The sequence below is a fragment of the Parasteatoda tepidariorum genome, chromosome 5 (assembly GCF_043381705.1).
Source record: "Parasteatoda tepidariorum isolate YZ-2023 chromosome 5, CAS_Ptep_4.0, whole genome shotgun sequence".
Lineage (NCBI taxonomy): Eukaryota > Metazoa > Arthropoda > Arachnida > Araneae > Theridiidae > Parasteatoda > Parasteatoda tepidariorum.
Genome location: NC_092208.1, coordinates 17,536,597 through 17,546,996, shown reverse-complemented (window position 1 = coordinate 17,546,996; position 10,400 = coordinate 17,536,597). Strand labels below are relative to the sequence as shown.

At 31.4% G+C, this 10,400-nt stretch overlaps 1 protein-coding gene across 2 annotated transcripts in view; it reads right to left on the bottom strand.

The window, feature by feature from the left end:
- Positions 1–2,163, bottom strand: part of LOC107451170 (major facilitator superfamily domain-containing protein 6) — a 16,081-nt gene extending 13,918 nt beyond the window's left edge. Inside the window, exon 1 of one of the 2 annotated variants that reach the window (XM_043054667.2) lies at positions 2,015–2,163. The gene's annotated coding sequence lies outside the window, so the exon portion shown is untranslated. The remainder of the gene's footprint in view (positions 1–2,014) is intronic. The other variant, XM_043054662.2, reaches the window with a different exon arrangement.
- Positions 2,164–10,400: the final 8,237 nt, after the last annotated feature.

Sequence of the window (10,400 nt, the reverse complement as noted above, 5' to 3'; positions counted from 1 at the left end):
AATGGGAGAGGAATGTATGTCGTTCCAGTCCAGCCCTAAACAGTTCAAGATGTGCTCAGGTGATGCCTGGTTTTGTTGGCATTTAGGGCAAAGAGGAAAGATCTTTTGATTAGCAGAAAATGTGAGACTTTTCAGGTGTCCACTGACCAGTCGGGATAAGTAAGTGTTGGTCTGCCTGTCACCGGGAAGAGATAGATAGAGTCCTGGTCTTTTTGCTTTATACCAGTAGTGAGTAGGTGGAAGCAGCCACTTTTGTTTGTTCTGGACCTTTTGCCTTGCGAAAAGTTCAAGGTATGTAAGCTCTGAGGTGCAGGGATTAATATTAGTTAATGCATTTATTAATTATTCTTTGTTCTTTTAATAATTTTAAAAGTAGCATTTTCAATCAATGGTGACACGAAAAGTTGCTGACTCCAAATGAGCAAAGTTGCCGAAGGCACCAGGTTCAACAAACTTGAAGGAGAGGTGAGCTCGTGAGAGTGGACCATCTGGCTATCGAAGGCGACTATTAATAATTAAGGCTGATTTTACCATAATTTCCTCACGTGAATCAAACAATTTAGTTATAAGAACTAGGATGATTTGCTAGTCTTCCTCTGAAGCGACCCAGGCAACTCACAAGATGACTGTTTGAACCTAAAAAGGTTAGCTCCATCCAGAACAAACTCCTCCTCGAAAGCAGAATGCCCTTGTCTCTTGGTTGCTAACTTGAAATGTTACAGGGTTCACCGTAAATAGTGGAAGCATTACACAAAATAAAATACCTTGGAGATGACATTTTATAAAGATGTTTTTATACCTGAAATCTTCATACTGAATGTAAACTGGTAATTTTACTCATGTTTTTATTTTTAAAAAAAAACTTAAACAATATAAGTATGAAATTAAGTATGAAATTAATGAAAATAACTAAAACTAATCTTTAAGTAAATAACTGTGAGTAAAATAAAATTACCTTCGTAACAAATGAAAATTACCCAATGAAAGAAGGCTTTAATGCCCGCTACATTTCCTTCTATTCCTCATTTTCTTTGTTATCATTGTTAATTTACTCAAATGTTGATATGCAGTCTTATAATACGTGTTGTAAATTAAAGTGACTTTTTCTAGGAATTTAGAGTGCTTGCAAGGTATTTTACTTATGCAGATAAAATGTATAAAACCGCATCTCTTAGATTCCTATTTTAAGACTTTATAAAAAAAGTTTTAAAACTAAACATGAAACTAAATAAACTGCTTTAATGCTTTAGATCATTTTTCATTTAACTTAATATTATGAGTGGTTTGAGAGAGACATTTTTATGAAGTAGTCTCAAACAAAAAAGCAAGGCAAAGTGAAAAGCAATTATTTACAAATACTTAACTAACGCACGTTTACCCGTTGAGTTACTACTTTTCCGGAACTTTTAGCTGCAAGCTCTTTTTCATCATAAAACCGGTTTAAAGACAGTTATTTTAAATGGCAAAGTGTAAATCTGAATGAAATCGGTCAAACAGTTTCTGATTCATTAAATATCAAAAAGTTTATTGAAAATTTAATTTCTCAGAAACTCATTTGACCAATTTGTTATTTGCCACTCAAAATTTATTTCCTTAAAAGGATGGAAAAAATCGTATGTTTACAATTCTTTTGACTATGCTTAGTTAAAAAACAAAAATGACTAATAAATATTAAAATTATGCTCTACTACTAATTGTGCATCGAAGTTGCCAGGTACACAAATCAAAAAAAGATCACGATTACAATAAAATACATATACAAATAATACATCTAAGTAAAAGACAAAGAAAATAAATAATTATACTTCAACAAATTTGATGAGCGATACAGTGTTTTATTTAATTAACTTCACGTTAATTAAACTAGGAATTATTCTTCCCAACGCCTTATGTAAGGTAAAAATGCTTAATAAAATAAATTATCTGAAACTTAATGCGTATGTGGTAGATAACTCTTTTAAGTTTTACTGAGTTGAATTAACAATTTAACTTTTTGATCAATATAATTACTTACCTTTTTATGATATAATTCTTAACTTCAACAATTTTTCTTCATCGTTCATTTCGGCTTCAATTTTTGAAAAATCATTGCGTGACTGAGTAAACAATCTACGATGCTGTGTTCTCACCTGTTTCAATACTTCCATCTTCACTTAGATCCAGTAATAGTCGCTTTCTAAAATCTCAACAGAAGTCCTGTCACGGACGCCATATGTCAAAAAATACAAAATACAAACTGACTTCAAATTAAACTCAAAAGACTTCGAATCAAATAATTAAGAAACCTACTTTCACGTTTAATTAAAGGAAGATTTATTAGCTCGACAAAAAAATTATCGCATCGCCCTTCCAAAAAAAAAAAAAATTAAAAAATAAAAATCTTACACTCACTCAAAAATCTATTTGCGTTCCAAACTATCGCCATGGCAACCACAAAACTCTTCGCGTTACCAATTATAAACTAATAATAACTAAACTAGGAGGCTTCCCCCCTGCTCGCTGGCGCTCGCTAACCCCCGGAGCTGCTTTCGCAGTTCATTTCTGATTGCTTCGCAATCCGATGCTCGCTTTGCTCACCCGTTGGATACATTCTTAGCGTCTAGCGTTTTGTATACTTTTTTGAACACTGAAGTTCCGAAAACTTTTCACTGTAGAAAATTCTGAACCTGTGCATNCATACGCATATAATATTCCACACTAACTGTAGTGAAGTGTAGTGTGAAAAACTTAAGAAAAAAACACGCGTTAATTTTATACACTTATTAATTAAATTCAAATAATTTAATTTAATTAATATGCAAATTGAATAAAATAGTGCATTATAAAACCCGTACTTTGCTACTAATATTATAATTGGTGATATCCGTTTGTATTCACCGTAGTAATTGTAAGTCTGTTTAGTTGTAATAGTGCACTATAAAACCCGTACTCCGCTACTAATTTTATAATTGGGGAGATAAGTTTGTATACAAAACAGTAGTAATTGTCAGTCTGTTTAGTTGTAATTGTAACCGTAGTAATTGTCAGTCTTAGTTTTTACGTTTTCACGTAGAAACTAAGCAACAAATCTCCGTGATCTTGTGCGATGATAAAATTGGAGGTCTAGCTAGCTAGAGAGTTGACCCAGGCTAGGCTACAATTTACAGTGGAAAAATACTTTTTTGTTACAAAATAAAATCTTACACGCAGAGAAAATAAAAATGTACTCTGACGCGGTGCTGCAGGTATCTGCTAGTTTATAATAATTCAGTTTCATATATCAAAAAATAATCCTAATGACTTAAATTTTAATAAAATTTTTACTTCATAGCTACTTTTATAAATTATGTAGAATGTAGATAGATATATGTCTTTTTATTATAAGTTAGTATAATGTAAGTAAGTAAGTACTATCAGTGTATGTTGATTATTCCATTCATGAAATGCCAAAATTGTAAGTCTCGACCTGCTTATGAATGATGTTTTCTGCACTAGGGAACGCTGCAAGCTCCCTACCGCCTATACTTCCGGGTTACTGTCTCTGGTGTATTTTAAAGCCATTGGTGGCTTACAGCGTGATTATTGTGTTTTGAGATTCTTGCAAAGATGATATTTGATTACTTATTACTTGTGTTTACAATGCTAGAGGTGCTAACACTAACGTTAAGATGGTGCACAGCTTGCAGCAATAAAAAACAGTAATAAACAAATAGAAAGAGGCCAAATCAGGACTGCCAAAAAAGTGAGTTATTCAAAATCTAGCAACCATGCCACCTTTTTTAACAATATATCGCACAAATTTTCGGAGAATATCTTGGTAGTTGCAGAACGCAATCTTCTCTTGACCAGTTCAAAATTATCTGGTAAAGGTACGCAATCATTTCGCCAAGGCCTCATAACGCTCTTCATTACTGTATGGGCTTCAAAAATTCTTTCCTTAGTAGAAGGCTCCTGTTGATCTTTTGGCAACTTTACCATTGGATCATTGAACCCAACGAAGTCTAACTCCCAAAAATCAGACATATTAGTTTCTTTTACAAAAAGTGAAGTGACAAGCATGGCAGAGATAGACTCGTCTTCTTTTTGTGGAATTTTACCAAATTCGGAAATGTCAGATGATTTTCAAAAAAGTGTCCATCCTAACAACGTTTCTATGGCTGTTAGTCCCGAAGTGAAGTTAAGGATTTTCCCAGTCATGATCTTTCCTGCTATGTCAGCACTAATAAGCATATGAACTGTAGAGGAATAAAAAGAAGAACTTTCTTTATCTGATAAATGAATTCTATTATCTTCCAATTCCTGCGTCAAAACCTCCGATACCATTTGATGCATTTCTGAGCAAATCTTCTCTTGATCAAAAACTTTGAAAGTGCAATGATTAACTCTTTGTAACATCACTCACGTAGATCTTGTATTCTAAATGCTTCTATTTATTTTCAATTCCCCCAAATAAAGTATGGATGAGAGTCGTTTATTTCAAGATACGAAATTACATTTTCTCAGCAGCCTCCTTCGTAATGTATGACTTATGGCTTTCAGTGTTTATGAGAGCTCTTACAGCAAAATCCTCTGTTTCACCTCGAAGCAGCACAAAAAAAAGTCTGAAGAAAAATATTTAAGGAACATGAAGCATTGGACAATGTGCTAAAATGTTCAATCCTCTTGACATCAGTTGTTTCTTTAAAATTGAGAGTCCAATTATTCTTTCCATCAGGGCACATAACAACATGATGTCTTTTCTTACAATTTATTCGAACCCTGCAGAGTTTAGACAGATGACCAATATTCAAACATTTAAAGCAACAACGATGTTTCTTAAGTTTGGGAATTTTTTCATTCAAATCCATATTTCGAGCAAACTGACAATCGTGGCTTCATGGTTTTCTCTGTCACAGAAGACTTATTTCAATTAAAACTTCTATTTCCTAAAAAAAATCTTGCAGCAGTTGGAATGTCTCTTTTAACTTTAGACTACTTCGTATTTTCCTTCAAAGAGAAACCTTGCATAACAAGAGCAATTCTCTTCATTCTCAACCTTATTTTTTAAGAAATTCATTAAACTTTCTAATCGAACTTTTCATCAGCCCCTTTTCATTTCTGTGCCAAGCTCTAAGTACTTCTTCACGTAAACATGAATCCACGAGGGGAAATAACATGGCAGCGCATTTTACTGTGGTTACACCTAGAGTTTCTTATGATCTTAGTTGTGTTTCAATACGGTCGTAAATAGTTGATAATTTAATCTGTTTATCTTTAGAGTTAAAAGCCAAAGTAAGTTTTAACAGCTCCCGAACATAATACTCAACCAAGAAGTCATCTTTGCCGAACCAAGATTTCAAACAGTCAATGGCCTTTGGATAATTTCCAGAAGACGGGGAGAGCTTTCAACTAATTCGCGAGCTGTGGATTTCTGAATAGTAGCCTGTACTAAATATTTTATTTTATTATTTTGATGGAGTTAATCCACATTTGCGTTACATGGAGAGGAAGACCACGAGAACCTCCCACTGTTAGCCTGACGGCAAGGAGACTTTAACCCATGATCCGTCTACCACAGAGGATATTTCACGTCAGTACTGTTGTCGGCGCAAGCCGGATGCGGAATTCGACTGGGATTCGAACCCCGTTCGCCGCATTGGAAGGCAAATGCTCTATCCATTGAGCCATCGCGGCTCTGTACTAAATATTGAAACTTGTCAGTTTCATCAATATCGGCGTCTTCATCTTTTTTTTTTTTTTTTTTTTTTTTTTTTTTTTTTTTTTGGTATTGTCCCCAAAATGGAAGCCAAACCTTAATTTCTCCGCCAAACTTCTTCAGTTCTAAACGTGGGAGTTTAAATTTTCACTTTATATTTTCCCTAATTGCCGATTGTGTATCTATGTCAGTACTCAAATAAACTTTTCGATCAAATAATAGGTTCATTTTCTTAAATTTATAAGAATACTCATCAGCCAATCTAGCTTCCTTTTCAATGACATCTTCTTCAATATTTTCCGATATTTCAAATGAATTTAAAATTTCTTCATTCAAAGTCAATAGCAGTTCGTTTTTCTCTCTGAGAAGTTAAAATGTCGACAAACAATCTATATTCTCCGATATGTCAACTTCCTCTTTTGCGGCAATAACATTGTACAACCGAGTAAATGCAGCTCTTATAGACTTCCGTTTTAATTTAAAAACTTCTATAATTGTCATCAAGCAAACACTTCTTTAAAATATCGATAAAATTCAAAATGGTTGACAATTATCGTCAAAAGTCACTTGCCTTTCTGAGTTCGTTTCATCAAATTTCAAAACACAAACAGTCCTGTCGTGGACGCCATTATGTCACATAAGGCAATAAGATTCTTTTACTCTTTCTTCAAAATAAATATTCAGATGTTTAACTTTACAAAATTACTTTTATTTACAAGAATTTTAAAAACGATATACATATTTTTTTTCGTGTAACATCGAGTGCTGCCACTCTCTTAAAAGTGAAACTTAATGAAAATATTACAATCATTTCAGATCACTTCTACTAATAAATTAAATGCAACATTTATAAAAACTTTGCATCATTCTCTCTGTAAAAATAAGCTCAATTTTTTCTTGATATTAGCTTTTAAACTTTATACAATTAACACATTCTTTGAAAAACATAGTTTAAAAAATTTTCTTGGCAAAAATAATAAATTAAATTCCATTTAAAACCAATAAAAATATTTTACTAGTTGTCGTAAATGACGCTATAAATAATTTATTTTAAAATTTTCAGTTTTAACTTCTATTATTAAGCTTTTATTTTTTAACTTTTAATTTTATTAACTTTTATTTTTATTCTTATTTTAGTACACTTTTTTAATTCGCGATCGCAACGAACTATAGGGGGCGTTGTTGTATGAGACGAATACCTGCGATTTCTATATGCACAGTCACTCAGTTACTCTGGAGATGTCTTTAATGTAGCGTGTAGCATTGTAACGCTCCTTCTTTATTGTGGCCAATTAAATTTAAAAAAGAAAATTTTTTGATATTCTTCCTTATGCAAACGAAAACAAAATAGTATCTCTCTTTTTTAAGAAGGAACATCCAAAACACATCGGAAAAATATTTGCACATAAACAGAAAAAAATGTGTATATTCTTATAAGAGTTAAAACCTAATGTCCGAGAAATAGTTTTACTAAATTTAATGATATAACATGAAAGGCCTATTTAAACTTTACATTCTATAGTTTTAAGAATCATATTACTTCAAAAATTAAAATGAACAAAAAGTATACATAAGCCTCATAATTTTATGAAATTTAATTTTGTAAACAAAGTTTTTTGACAACAATTTTTATCAAAAAATTTCAAGTTTCAATAAAAATCATTATTTAGAAACTAAGAAACGTAAAATAAAGAATGCTGACGAAACAAAAACAAAAAAACAATTCTTTTTTGTCGCCATTTTTAGTGCTACGAAAATTCGTCTTTGGGATTTGCCAAAAACAAAACAAGATGCAATTTTATTTTTTCAGGAGGGAAATATTTTACCGAAAAAACGAAAATGTACCAATTCCCACAACATAAAACTTTATCTTGGCAAACGTACGTTTTGGAAATGTTATTTCATTTGGAATCTTATTTGTCAGAGTTCATATGGCGATATGATTGTTTTGAATCTATGCTAAACTCTATATCCACCGAAATGTTTTATTTTATGATTTGTCGCAAAAATTTTAAGTGTAATTTCAGATTGGCGGCACTTAAAAACCGCCAAATCTGTAGAGCCGGTGGCGTTAGTACGTAAGTACCGAATTTTTATTCCGTACTTTTCTCAATCATATTACTTCAAACATTAGAATATACAAGAAGTATACATAAACACATAATGTTATACCATTTAATTTTTCAAAAAAAGTACTTTGACAACAATTTTTATCAAAAAATTATTATCTAAAAAATGTAAAATAGAGAATTCTTAGGAAAAAAAAAGATTTTAAAAACTCTTCATATAGAAATAAAAACTTTCATATTGTTTCTTTTTTTTTATAGCTCTTAATCAGACGTAAAAAACCATTCTGTAGAAAACTATCATCAAATAAGAAAAGAAAAAATATTTACAAGTAAATTTTTTATTATAAAAATCATAACACTCACCTGTTTTATAAATCCGCAGAATTATATATATATTTCCGAATTATATATATACAGAAATATATACTATTCTATAAAGAAGAAGAATATTCTATAGCTATTACAGTTCTGTAAGTTCTGAATTCACGTTATTCTTTGGAATGACGAAAGCAATGTTGACTTCACTTTAATTTGTAATGAATTGAAGACAGAAAAACTATTTTACCGTAATATGCACATCTGTAACAGCAAGTGATCATGAAATCCGAAGTTATGTTGTTGGTAATAGAAAGGTAAAAATTATTGAAAAATTGTTCTTCAAATGTTTGGCGTGTTCTGCTTCAATGTTTGGCATGTTCTGGTTAGTTTTTTCAAGTTCTTCTACCTTTTCCTTAGGGAAATTTTGCTTCTTATTTGCTGCTAAGAAAATGGCGTTCGTCATGGTCAATGGTTAAGATGGAATTAATGTCCGATATTTTCAGTCTCCCGCTAGAGAGCGTACTCGAGCGTTGCGATTGCGAATTGCATATTGTCCGATAACAATAATTTGTAAAGTTGGATTAAATTTAGAATCCTGATTTCAAAATATGCTGTTAATGGCAACTTGTTTATACTTAATCATTAGGAAACAACAACCTTAAACTCTAATTACTGTAACAAATTTAGGTTCATAATAATATTGGAAATTTTACAATTCTAATATTATTATGATGGATGTTTAAATTTAAAAGAATATAATTAAAAAATCTTAAATACTTAAAATATCTACATTAAAAACTACATTATGAAATTCGGAGAATTTTAACTATTAGTTATTCATACTTTTCATTTAATTTTTTATTTTCCTTGACCTTATCCATTTTTTAATTTCTTCGTCTGCCTTTTTTGAAGTAACTGGGCGGTTTCAATTTAGATGGCGAATTCTTATAAAAGTTCTGAAGGACACAATAATTATTTTGTCTTACTTTGATGTCTTTTGTGATGTTCTTTTTGTTAATTACTTTGATGGCACTTTTTGATTTTCTGTAAGATGTCCCATGCACGCTTTGAACTTTGAAGAATGTTCTCAAATTACTGACACACTTCCATCTATGCTGCTGACGGAACAATTAATCCTCCATTAAGTAAGAGAGCACTTGGTAGAAATAGGATAATTTTAAAATCTTTCTAATCGACAATTTGGATTGCCGATTAGAATGCAAACGTATTCTCATATCATCTTCATAATCTTCTTTCAAGAAATACTTACTGCATATTCGTGCATATTTTTTATTAACTGGGTCATTTCGTTTGCATTGTTGAAGCCATTCTTTGCATAGTTGTTCATTCACTTAAGGGAACGCGTGGAAAATTATATTTTGTCCTTGTGTGTTTTGTCTGAATTTTAGCAAGTTGCAATCGCACAAACTGACATTTTGTTAATAATTTTAAATTTTTGTAATTCACTTCAAAAAACTGAGGAAAATCATTATAGAAAACAACAAATGTTTTGGAATATGTCACAAAAAGGAATGCTCCAATATTAGTTAGAGCTAGTTAGACCGAACGTGAACTAGCCCTTAGAAGTGAACTAGCCCTTATATTCTCTTTAGCCCTTATATTCTCTTTAGCCCTGCCCCTAACCAATCAGCTTCTTAAGTTTTGTGACGCCAACAAGCAGGCATCAAATTGTGTGATTTTATTTTGTTATCTGTTTTCATATACTTCAGTCATAATAAATTGTTCTGTTATGATCTATTTGTGTTATTATGACTTTATTTGAATATATTCAGTAATTTTAAAGTCATGTAAGTATGATTTTATAACATTGAATATGAACAATGCGCATGCGCAGGTTTTTCTTCCGACCAATTAGTGACATTCAAAACTTGGATAGTGTCGATGAATCATCCGATTTCTTGGACAGAGAAATTCTACCAATTTCTCGGATTCAAGAACTTTGACCGTGTAAACAGGCCTTTATTAATGTACACAAGATAATATTACGCTAATGATATTACGTTAATAGTTATGTCTTTTTTATAGGTTTATATAACACTGAGGTCATAGGTCACGTGTCTGATGGGGTATTAGTGACCGTCTTCTTCTCTAGTTATAAGTACTTAACTACAAAATTATCATCTGATTTTTTCAAATTTTACTTTAACTTGTAGTTATACTATTTTACTAAGGCTTACGTTAGCCTGATACTTTATGACTTCATCAAATGTGATTATATTGTTAGTGTTGATGTAGTCGATGAAATTAATCTAGTCGAAAAGTGGGCGAACATGAGAAACCTAGAACAACACCCATATATATATATATATATATATATA